This window comes from Rutidosis leptorrhynchoides, chromosome 1 (assembly GCF_046630445.1).
Source record: "Rutidosis leptorrhynchoides isolate AG116_Rl617_1_P2 chromosome 1, CSIRO_AGI_Rlap_v1, whole genome shotgun sequence".
NCBI lineage: Eukaryota > Viridiplantae > Streptophyta > Magnoliopsida > Asterales > Asteraceae > Rutidosis > Rutidosis leptorrhynchoides.
The window spans coordinates 614,812,771-614,824,765 of record NC_092333.1 but is presented as its reverse complement, the minus strand read 5'-3'; positions in this window follow the sequence as shown (position 1 = coordinate 614,824,765).

The following is an 11,995-nucleotide window of genomic DNA, read 5'->3' as shown; positions in this document are numbered from 1 at the left end:
CGCGAAAAAATAAATTATTTCAGATAAGAATAGTTATGAAAATATCTTCAGAAATATGGAGGATATTTATAATGAAAGATACGATGATATCTTAGAATATCTAAGATCAGAGGATGATGAAGAATATTGTCCACAAGGATTTAGAGTAAGGAGCAAGGTATTCGCTAAAGACTTCAGCAGACACTGAATCATTTGGATTCTTTGAAGGCAGATTTAGTCCTTGTGATTTGTCCACAGCCTCCTTCAAGGTTTGCTCAATCCGTATTCCAGTTCCAAACCTTCTCTTTTACTGTGCTTTGCTAACACAATATTCTTTATCATCAACTTTTGACTGTTACGGTTGTCTACAGTTTCTACTGCTTCATTCAGCTTTTTTCAAAACTTCATAGTACTGATTCGTAGGCTGAAGTGCTATTCCGGATTTTAGAATTATAATTCTAGGAAATAATGTTATATGTATATGCAGAAATGATGTGAGATTCAAGAATAATTATTGATGCTTCCTAGGGTTTGGTATGACAATTATTGTTACAAGATGTAGATGGGTACATGACAAGGTTTTATAGTGATCTTTCAGAGAGATTTAAGTCAAAGAGCAATAAAGTTGCTGGTAAGCTTACTACTAATGTGGTGGAATATAAAAGGTTCCCCAGTAACGATGGCGAAAAGACAACGTATATATCAAGGTTATAATAAGGCTACTCCGGATGAAAAGTCGAAGTTTTCTTTTTGGAGCTGTGATAAAATTCGCTATTTTGAAAAGGGATTATAAAGTTATTTTGGGTAATAATAATGCTAAAGGATCTGACACGGATACGTGTTGAACCTTTGCTTAGGTTCAAGTGTCCTCCGAATGCATATCTATATGCATATATTCTTCTTATGTATCGTGTGATTGGTTCATTCTCTCAATTGTTCCTTAGTTGAGATGTTTTCAAGAATTTTGAAGTGTTTAGATGCAGGTTGTCATCGTCAATATCCGTATAATGAATTCGTCGTGAATCTTGAATGATACGAATATCTTTATGAGTTCTGTGAATGAAAGTGATGTTCTAGTATAGTTTGAATTTAAAGTATGATTTTGAAGGATGTAGGAATTTAAGATTGATGGCACTTCTTAAATCTTGACTTGGATTTTGATCTGTCAAAATCAGAATATGTAATTGAATTGGTATGGAAAATGGTTGTCTTGAATTTTGTGAAATGATGTATATTGCTATGAAAAGAGAGAGTATAATTAACAATTGTCGAAACATCATTGAAAATGTACAGTGTAACATATTAATGTGAACTTAAGTATTTCTCGGGTATTACCTACCCGTTAAAATAAAATTTCACAAGTAATATTTTGTACAAAAGAATTTTTATTACAGTCTTTATGAAAATATATGTATGTATATTTTCTTTAGATGTAATATGGATTTAATGAGTTAATATTATATTAATCTCATTTGGTTTACGGTTGGAACTAGAAATGAATAATCTCTAAAATTTTAGGGATTACATAATCGCCGCGGAATATTTCTTCAACGTAAATGAAATAGTGAATTAATACTTCATCACACATTATTGTTGGTATCCCTCAGTGCCTGCGGTGCGTATGATGTTGATGCTCGTAATGCGCTTGCGATGTTGAGGCTTGTGATGTTGTTGGTAATGCTGCTGCTGCTGGTAGTGGTTTGATGTGAGTATAGATGATGAGAATTTATTTTGTTTTGTTTTGTATTGTGAAAGAAGATGTTTAAAGTTTCTTGAATAAAAAGAGTGGTCAAGAGCTTTATAAAGGGAATGAAATGATGTAGAATGCACTTGCTAATGAAGTTTTGCTTCTCATGACAGTAAATGTTTTTTTTTACTAAATAATTCACCATGCAAGATACGGAGTAAGGGTCAGATAGCCTCAATAATATTAGTAATATTATACTCGTTGCGGTATATCCTGGAAAGGAGAGAGAAAATGGTGTTACGAATGGGTTCGCCGGTAAGTGCCTCATGTTCTTCACCAAGAGGGAAATGTGGTGGACGGAAGGGATCACCTTCTTCTTGTCTCCAATGATAAGTAGACTACGAACCCATCCCTAATTCATCTAAAATAGATGATGGCTAATTGGTTGATCCATTCCGGTCACACTACTTTCGGAGCTCGAGTGAAACTCCATATCGGAATTCGAGGGACTTGAACTAGTGGAGTGTTCCATTTCGTACGATTGAATAAAGGATTTTTCGATATGAAATGATTTCCGGCTATCGGATGGTATTCTAATTACATAGAATATTTATATATATAGAGCAAAAGATTTCATAGATTACGGAGGAATTTACGGAATATGTTAGGCAAAGTTTACAGTAACAGATACGCTAAGATATGAATTAGCAGAAACGCTAAGATATGAATTTCGTCTATACACTATTCATGTAATCAATGCAGTAAGATGTGTCTAGACTAAGAATAATAAGCAGGTAATTTTCTAAGGGTGATAAGCAGATGATTTCCGACTAGAAATAATAAGCAAAACTTTTGACATGCAGTTAAGGTCGAAGTTCAGACTCACTAATGCATCTTAATAACTATTCGTTAGACACACTAATGCAAGACATCGTTCGCTAAGACCACCGCTCTGATACCAACTGAAATGACCCGTTCATATCACTATAAATGCAGTATGTTATTCATTAGTCCCATAGCGAGGTATTTGACCTCTATATGATACGTTTTAGAAATTATTGCATTCGTTTCATAAAAAGCACACCATTATTATACATAATGCATGTTTTAAGCAAGTGGGCGATTATTTAAGAAATAATCTCCATAATACATCGGTTTCTAAATACTACACACGTGACATAAAAGTTGAATATAATACATGACGAAGGTTTTATTGAATGCAACACTTCATTTAAATAAAAACATGAGACTCCATGCACAGCTTGCTCAGATAATGCAACAGCGGAAGACTTTCTTAAGGACCTGAGAATAAACATGCTTAAACAGTCAACACAAAGGTTGGTGAGATATATAGGTTTAGCATCGATATAAATATAGACCACAAGATTTTGTAGTTATAAATATATGTACACTCGCAAGTGTATAAAAGTATTCTATAAGTTGTTGAGCGCTTCGGTAACCATACTTAACCATTAATGTGGCATATTCCCTTTATTATGAAATCACCCTACACTGTACCAAGTGTAGTAAAAATGAAGTACTATGCAACCGTTTACGATACTAGAGAGACTAGCCCGGTTGGGGTTGTCAAACCCGATAGATTTATCAATAGGATTCGCGCTTACATGTTCTTATAACATGTAAATATTAGTTACCAAGCTATTAGGGAAGATATGCAATGTGGTACAACTCAACGTAGAATATATTTTAAGTACTTGTGTCCATGGCGTAAAACATAAAATGCATGTATTCTCATCCCAAAATATTTTTAGAGTTTAAAAATGGGACTATATACTCACAGTAGTAAAAGTATATTAATAATAAGTTTTTGACTTATTAAAAATATGACCGTCGTCCTTGGATTCACGAACCTATAACAATAATAATGATTCAGATAATAATACGACATATGAATAAAATAAAGCAAGTTCATAGAATACTTATATAATAATTTTTAACATTTTATGTTAGTAGTCCATTGTTAGTAGTCCTTTGTTAGTAGTCCAAAATAGTCCGAAAAGTCCAACAGTCCAATAATCGGTATATATATATATATATATATATATATATATATATATATATATATATATATATATATATAATCTTAGAATTACCCCCACGACGTATTGTATACGTATTGTCTTTGCATCAACCCAGAGACGTATTGTATACGTATTGTGTTAGAATTAACTAAGACGTATTGTATACGTATTGTCTTAGGATTTATCAAAACGTATTGTATACTTATTGTGTTAGGACGTACCAAGAATATTATTATACATATATACAATCATAGAATTAACCAAGATTATGACATTTTGTTATACTACTGATAACATGTCTAAATATATATATAGGATATAGGAAAAGTTAACAAGGATATGGTTACTATAGTTTTTATAATATAAATTTCGTCCATACAACTTTAATTTTAGCAGATTTTGTTTTGCTCGCAAAATATTCATTACAACTCCGTTTAAAGTGAATCAAATTGCTATGGATTCCTTAATAAGTGAATTTTACAAAACCAATTCTAAAAGTTCATCCCAAGTAGTAATGTTTAGAGCTTTACCCTCTTTTGTGTCGGTGGACAGATTTGGAAAAATCTCGGCATCCACCCAATATATGATTTTTGATAAAATACTTCCACTTTGTCTAAAATCATGAAAAAAATACTGGAAGTCTTATTTACATGTATTAACATATTTCCAAAGTCTTAGCCTCGAACTCAAAGTCTAAGATAGGTTTTTAATTCCCAACCCAAAGCAGCCCGCTTTTTACCGAATGGAGATTAAAGGATATATGTTAAGTTTCAAGGTGTTCTTCATATGTACAAGTTATAAGTTCTTATATTAACTTAATATAACATCATAATACATATAAATAAGTGTTATTAGAGTTAAGTTAGAAAGATTAGATTAGTTTTTCAAACAAGCTTGGTGTTCACCAAAACAAGTTCTAGTTTTTACAAGTTTTATAAGTATAATAAGATAGCAACTATACAAGGAATTGAACTAGGATTTTGAGAAGTATTTTACCTTGATTATGAAGAGGAAAGTTGATGAGATTAAAGTATGATATGAGAGCATTCAAGTGTGTGTTTTTAGTTTAAGAAAATGTGGAGTAAAATGAGTTAAAATGGTCCTTATTTATAAGCTTATAATATTCGCTTTTAGTGAAAATATCTAAGATAAGTTAAATTGTATTAAGTCATACATGACATATTAAATTGATTAGGTCATGGATGACATATTACACAAATAATTGCAGATTTCTATTGGTATATATCAATAGTAAATACTTCTAGAAGCTGTGTATAATACGGGTAAAAATACCGTATGAATGCGAGTAGAATTCTTTGAGGAAATTGAACGGAAATACGAGTATAGCTATCCTTTATATGTATTGGTATATTATAAAGTGTATTTAATACTTGTAAGGATGTATTTACAATCGTAATACATTATATGTAAATACATTTTAACATAAGTTAATTACGTCGTTTAAATAGTAATATATATATATTGTTTGAAAACTCTTTAAATTAGTAGTATGAATATATATATATATAATACTTTGTTAATATACTTAATGAGATATTTAATTATCATATTTTCAAGTTAAATAAATATAAATCCATATATATACACAATAATTAAACAATTAAACAATTAAATCAAGTTATAACGTTCGTGAATTGTCGGAATAAAAGGGTGACCAAAAGCTTGTGTAAAACTCTTTTTGGAGGTTCAAGATTTATTAAAATTCATTGCTTATCAAGTCAGAATTATATAAAGATTAAGTTTAAATTTGGTCGTAAATTTCCGGGTCGTCACACCATGTCTAGTGCTCGAGTATATATGTTTAGGCATGCTTGTATGCTAAATTTTGCCGTTAAACAGTTTATGATGAATCATGAATTAAATACATATATTACTGATAAAAGGTATATGGTATGCATGTTTTTGGAAAGCTGGCGAAAAATCAATAACTTTTCATTTAGATATCGAATAGTTTCGATGAACGGATTAAAAGATATGGTCAACTGAATTATGATTGACGTTAATTGGAATTGCTTTTGAATCTACAATTAATATTTAAACAACTTGTTTGTAAGATTGATAAATTAGATTTTTGAGTATTACCAGCCGAGTAAATGAATCCTTATATAAGGCACATCCGTGTTTCGGTCACATTTTAGTGAACAACTTTATATGCTGCTAAGGTGAGTTTCATTTGCTCCCTTTTTAAATGCTTTTGCATTATATATTTTTGGGCTGAGAATACATGCACTTTATTTTAAATGCAATGGACACAAGTACATACTAAATTCTACACCAATTTTGAACTAAAAATCCCTTAGCTTTGGTAACTAGTAACTACCAGTTATAAGAACTGGTGGGCGCGAGTAGTTGTATATGGATCCATAGGGCTTGACATCCCCGTCTATTCCAGGTACAGAAACCCTAGACTGAACTATAAAACAGACGTATGCTATTTGAGTTTAGTACACGTTGGTTTGCGTGTATTGTACATGTTGATTGCATGTATGTTAAAACAGGGGTACTTATTATATAGACGTTAAAGTTTAGTTACCAGGGTGCTCAATCTTATAGAAAAATTTGATAAACGTTTCTGGATGAAACAACTGAAATCTTGTGATCCACATTTAGATACAGATTATACGAAACAATAAAACTATGAACTCACCAACCTTTGTGTTGACACTTGTTAACATGTTTATTCTCAGGTTTCCTAGAAGTCTTCCGCTGTTTGCATATATGTTAGACAAGCTATGTGCATGGAGTCTTACATGACGTATTTTTCAAGGAAACGTTGTATTCACCATATCATTACCATGTATCTTATTTTAACTGCATTGTTAACAGAAGTATTATTGTAAACTAATATATTACGGTGATTGTCTATATGTAGAAATCATCAGATGTCGAAAACCTTTGATTTAAATATTCATTTATGGTGTGCCTTTTCAAAAGAATGCAATGTTTACAAAACGTATCATATAGAGGTCAAATACCTCGCAATGAAATCGATGAATGACGTGTTCATCCAAGTGGATTTGGAGCGATCGTCACAATGGCTGAATACTAAATATGATCTAAGATGGCAAGAGTTACTATCTCTAAAATTCAGATTCATAAAAACACTAAGTAGTACCTAGATTTGAGCCATTAACATCAAAGAATTCAGTTAGTATTGGGTGTTTTCGCTTATTTGTAACTGGTTCAGAAACATTTGTTTCTTTTTGTTTTGATTTATTGATATGTGAAGATCTTCTCAACATATTATCCATGACAATCAAGTTTTATCAAAGATATCAAAAAACTATGTGTGCTTTGAAGATGATGACGGATTTTATGTAACTTATGATACACAATTTCAAATTTCAAATTTTAAATTATTGACTAAATCCCAGCAGATAAGGAAATATTTTGTGTTGAAATTGACTTTATCGGTAACATGAATTTACATCCCTATTATGTAGGGATTACTCTAAGGTCACTTTGATTTGAAAGTAATTACTTTCCACTCAACTAAAAACTTTTTATATTAGTGTTTATTAGTTTTTTAGTGTACATTACTATACTTAAACATTATTTACCTAACTATAGTGCAACATCCTGAGATCGGGCCTAGGTAGAAATGACCAAATTGCCCTTGTATGGTGTTAATTAGTGATTTTAATGATTATATGTTTATAATTATTTGTGTATTTGGTTAAGACCAGTTTGTGACAAGGGTCACAGAACAGGTTTGTTTATTTAAATTGGACTTCGTTTAGGTCACCAAACTACGTACGAAAGATATCAGATAACTGGTAAATACCCGTGTGTGATGGGGTATTGTGTTTAACACTAATATATAAGCTAGGAGTTAGCTTTTTTCTCTCATTTTCTTGAAAGTTCTAAATAGAACCCATACTTTCTTATCTCCTTCACAAACTCTAATCTAATCCAAGTGATAAATTGAATCAAGAGGCTTTAGTGACTGATTTCTAGCATCCTTGTGATCATCTAATCAAGTTTGTTTGCTTGAATTCGTGCTTTAATTCATAGAAATTGGGTTTTAGGTCTAAATGGGTTTTTTATGAATTTGATGCTTGAATCTTGCTAATTTATGTTAGTTAAGCATGTTAGATGCTCAATATATATTGTTTGTATGTTATATGAGCTTTGTGGACATTTAATCGATCATAAACATCTTCAATTTGGGATTAATCTACGAATTTGTACAAAAGTGTGTTCTTGAGGGTTTTATTGAATTCCTGCTTAAATCTTGCTTAGAAGTATTTGTTAATGTTGTTGGATGCTTGATAATCGATCTATATATGTTAGATAAGTTTTGTGGACCTTAAATTGACCAAAAATAGCTCGAAATCTTCATTTTGGTGTCAAAATCGGTCCAAACAGCGTCCTAGTGCTGATGAACCGCACCTGTGCAGATGCAGGGTGCAACCGTATGGTTGCTGGTGTTTTTGGGCGGTTGCAGGTGCAACCGTACGGTTGCAGGTGCATCCATGTGGTTGCGTCTGGTCAGCTTTTTCTGAAATTTGTTTTAGTCATAACTTTTGAACCGTAACTCTGTTTTTGATGAATCAAATATCGTTGAAATCATAATGAAGAGTAATTTACAATGGCAAACTTTTAAGAAGCTATATAAAATTTTATTTTGGTCAGAAAAAAGGGTTTTAGCGTGTATGTCTGTTTTGCACGTACTTATATGACGTTAGTGAATGGAATTAGGTTGTAGACATATCCAATGATGATTATAAGATGTTATGACTTGGTTTAAAGTTATGATTGAGTATATATATATATATATATATATATATATATATATATATATATATATATATATATATATATATGTGTGTGTGTGTGTGTGTGTGTGTGTGTGTGTATGTGTGTGTGTGTGTGTGAATATGCATATATGTGGGTATGTATAAAAATTGTCTAGGTATATATGTAAGTGTTAGTTTATATATACTGTGATTGTGATATAGTTAGTATTGGAATACGATTACTAACTTATTAAGTATTTGATCTCAGGTGTTATGGACGAGGAGAAGACTCGGTGACATTAGACTACGGAGTGCTGCCAGTATCGGGGAGTGGGACTAACTTGAGTATATAGTATAGAGTAGCATGTTATATTATGATTGCAATGCTTGTTAGATATACTTACTGTTGTGGTTAGTTACTATGTTGTGATGACTGCATGTTAGTTGATGCTTGTCTGCTGGTGAAATGTCCCGTTCTTATTGATTAAAAACGTTCCATATTAATTGATTTCGTTGTGAGGTTTTGACCTCTATATGAGACGTTTTTCAAAGACTGCATTCATTTTTAAAACAAACCATAACCTTTATTTCATAAATAAAGGTTTAAAAAGCTTTACGTAGATTATCAAATAATGATAATCTAAAATATCCTGTTTACACACGACCATTACATAATGGTTTATAATACAAATATGTTACATCGAAATCAGTTTCTTGAATGCAGTTTTTACACAATATCATATAAACATGGACTCCAAATCTTGTCCTTATTTTAGTATGCAACAGCGGAAGCTCTTAATATTCACCTGAGAATAAACATGCTTTAAACGTCAACAAAAATGTTGGTGAGTTATAGGTTTAACCTATATATATCAAATCGTAACAATAGACCACAAGATTTCATATTTCAATACACATCCCATACATAGAGATAAAAATCATTCATATGGTGAACACCTGGTAACCAACATTAACAAGATGCATATATAAGAATATCCCCATCATTCCGGGACACCCTTCGGATATGATATAAATTTCGAAGTACTAAAGCATCCGGTACTTTGGATGGGGTTTGTTAGGCCCAATAGATCTATCTTTAGGATTCGCGTCAATTAGGGTGTCTGTTCCCTAATTCTTAGATTACCAGACTTAATAAAAAGGGGCATATTCGATTTCGATAATTCAACCATAGAATGTAGTTTCACGTACTTGTGTCTATTTTGTAAATCATTTATAAAACCTGCATGTATTCTCATCCCAAAAATATTAGATTTTAAAAGTGGGACTATAACTCACTTTCACAGATTTTTACTTCGTCGGGAAGTAAGACTTGGCCACTGGTTGATTCACGAACCTATAACAATATATACATATATATCAAAGTATGTTTAAAATATATTTACAACACTTTTAATATATTTTGATGTTTTAAGTTTATTAAGTCAGCTGTCCTCGTTAGTAACCTACAACTAGTTGTCCACAGTTAGATGTACAGAAATAAATCGATAAATATTATCTTGAATCAATCCACGACCCAGTGTATACGTATCTCAGTATTGATCACAACTCAAACTATATATATTTTGGAATCAACCTCAACCCTGTATAGCTAACTCCAACATTCACATATAGAGTGTCTATGGTTGTTCCGAAATATATATAGATGTGTCGACATGATAGGTCGAAACATTGTATACGTGTCTATGGTATCTCAAGATTACATAATATACAATACAAGTTGATTAAGTTATGGTTGGAATAGATTTGTTACCAATATTCACGTAGCTAAAATGAGAAAAATTATCCAATCTTGTTTTACCCATAACTTCTTCATTTTAAATCCGTTTTGAGTGAATCAAATTGCTATGGTTTCATATTGAACTCTATTTTATGAATCTAAACAGAAAAGTATAGGTTTATAGTGGGAAAAATAAGTTAAAAGTCGTTTTTGTAAAGGTAGTCATTTCAGTCGAAAGAACGACGTCTAGATGACCATTTTAGAAAACATACTTCCACTTTGAGTTTAATCATAATTTTTGGATATAGTTTCATGTTCATAATAAAAATCATTTTCTCAGAATAACAACTTTAAAATCAAAGTTTATCATAGTTTTTAATTAACTAACCCAAAAACAGCCCGCGGTGTTACTACGACGGCGTAAATCCGGTTTTACGGTGTTTTTCGTGTTTCCAGGTTTTAAATCATTAAGTTAGCATATCATATAGATATAGAACATGTGTTTAGTTGATTTTAAAAGTCAAGTTAGAAGGATTAACTTTTGTTTGCGAACAAGTTTAGAATTAACTAAACTATGTTCTAGTGATTACAAGTTTAAACCTTCGAATAAGATAGCTTTATATGTATGAATCGAATGATGTTATGAACATCATTACTACCTTAAGTTCCTTGGATAAACCTACTGGAAAAGAGAAAAATGGATCTAGCTTCAATGGATCCTTGGATGGCTCGAAGTTCTTGAAGCAGAATCATGACACGAAAACAAGTTCAAGTAAGATCATCACTTGAAATAAGATTGTTATAGTTATAGAAATTGAACCAAAGTTTGAATATGATTATTACCTTGTATTAGAATGATAACCTACTGTAAGAACAAAGATTTCTTGAGGTTGGATGATCACCTTACAAGATTGGAAGTGAGCTAGCAAACTTGAAAGTATTCTTGATTTTATGTAACTAGAACTTGTAGAATATATGAAGAACACTTAGAACTTGAAGATAGAACTTGAGAGAGATCAATTAGATGAAGAAAATTGAAGAATGAAAGTGTTTGTAGGTGTTTTTGGTCGTTGGTGTATGGATTAGATATAAAGGATATGTAATTTTGTTTTCATGTAAATAAGTCATGAATGATTACTCATATTTTTGTAATTTTATGAGATATTTCATGCTAGTTGCCAAATGATGGTTCCCACATGTGTTAGGTGACTCACATGGGCAGCTAAGAGCTTATCATTGGAGTGTATATACCAATAGTACATACATCTAAAAGCTGTGTATTGTACAAGTACGAATACGGGTGCATACGAGTAGAATTGTTGATGAAACTGAACGAGGATGTAATTGTAATCATTTTTGTTAAGTAGAAGTATTTTGATAAGTGTATTGAAGTCTTTCAAAAGTGTATAAATACATATTAAAACACTACATGTATATACATTTTAACTGAGTCGTTAAGTCATCGTTAGTCGTTACATGTAAGTGTTGTTTTGAAACCTTTAGGTTAACGATCTTGTTAAATGTTGTTAACCCAATGTTTATAATATCAAATGAGATTTTAAATTATTATATTATCATGATATTATTATGTATGAATATCTCTTAATATGATATATATACATTAAATGTCTTTACAACGATAATCGTTACATATATGTCTCGTTTAAAAATCATTAAGTTAGTAGTCTTGTTTTTACATATGTAGTTCATTGTTAATATACTTAATGATATGTTTACTTATCATAGTATCATGTTAACTATATATATATATATATATATATATCCATAT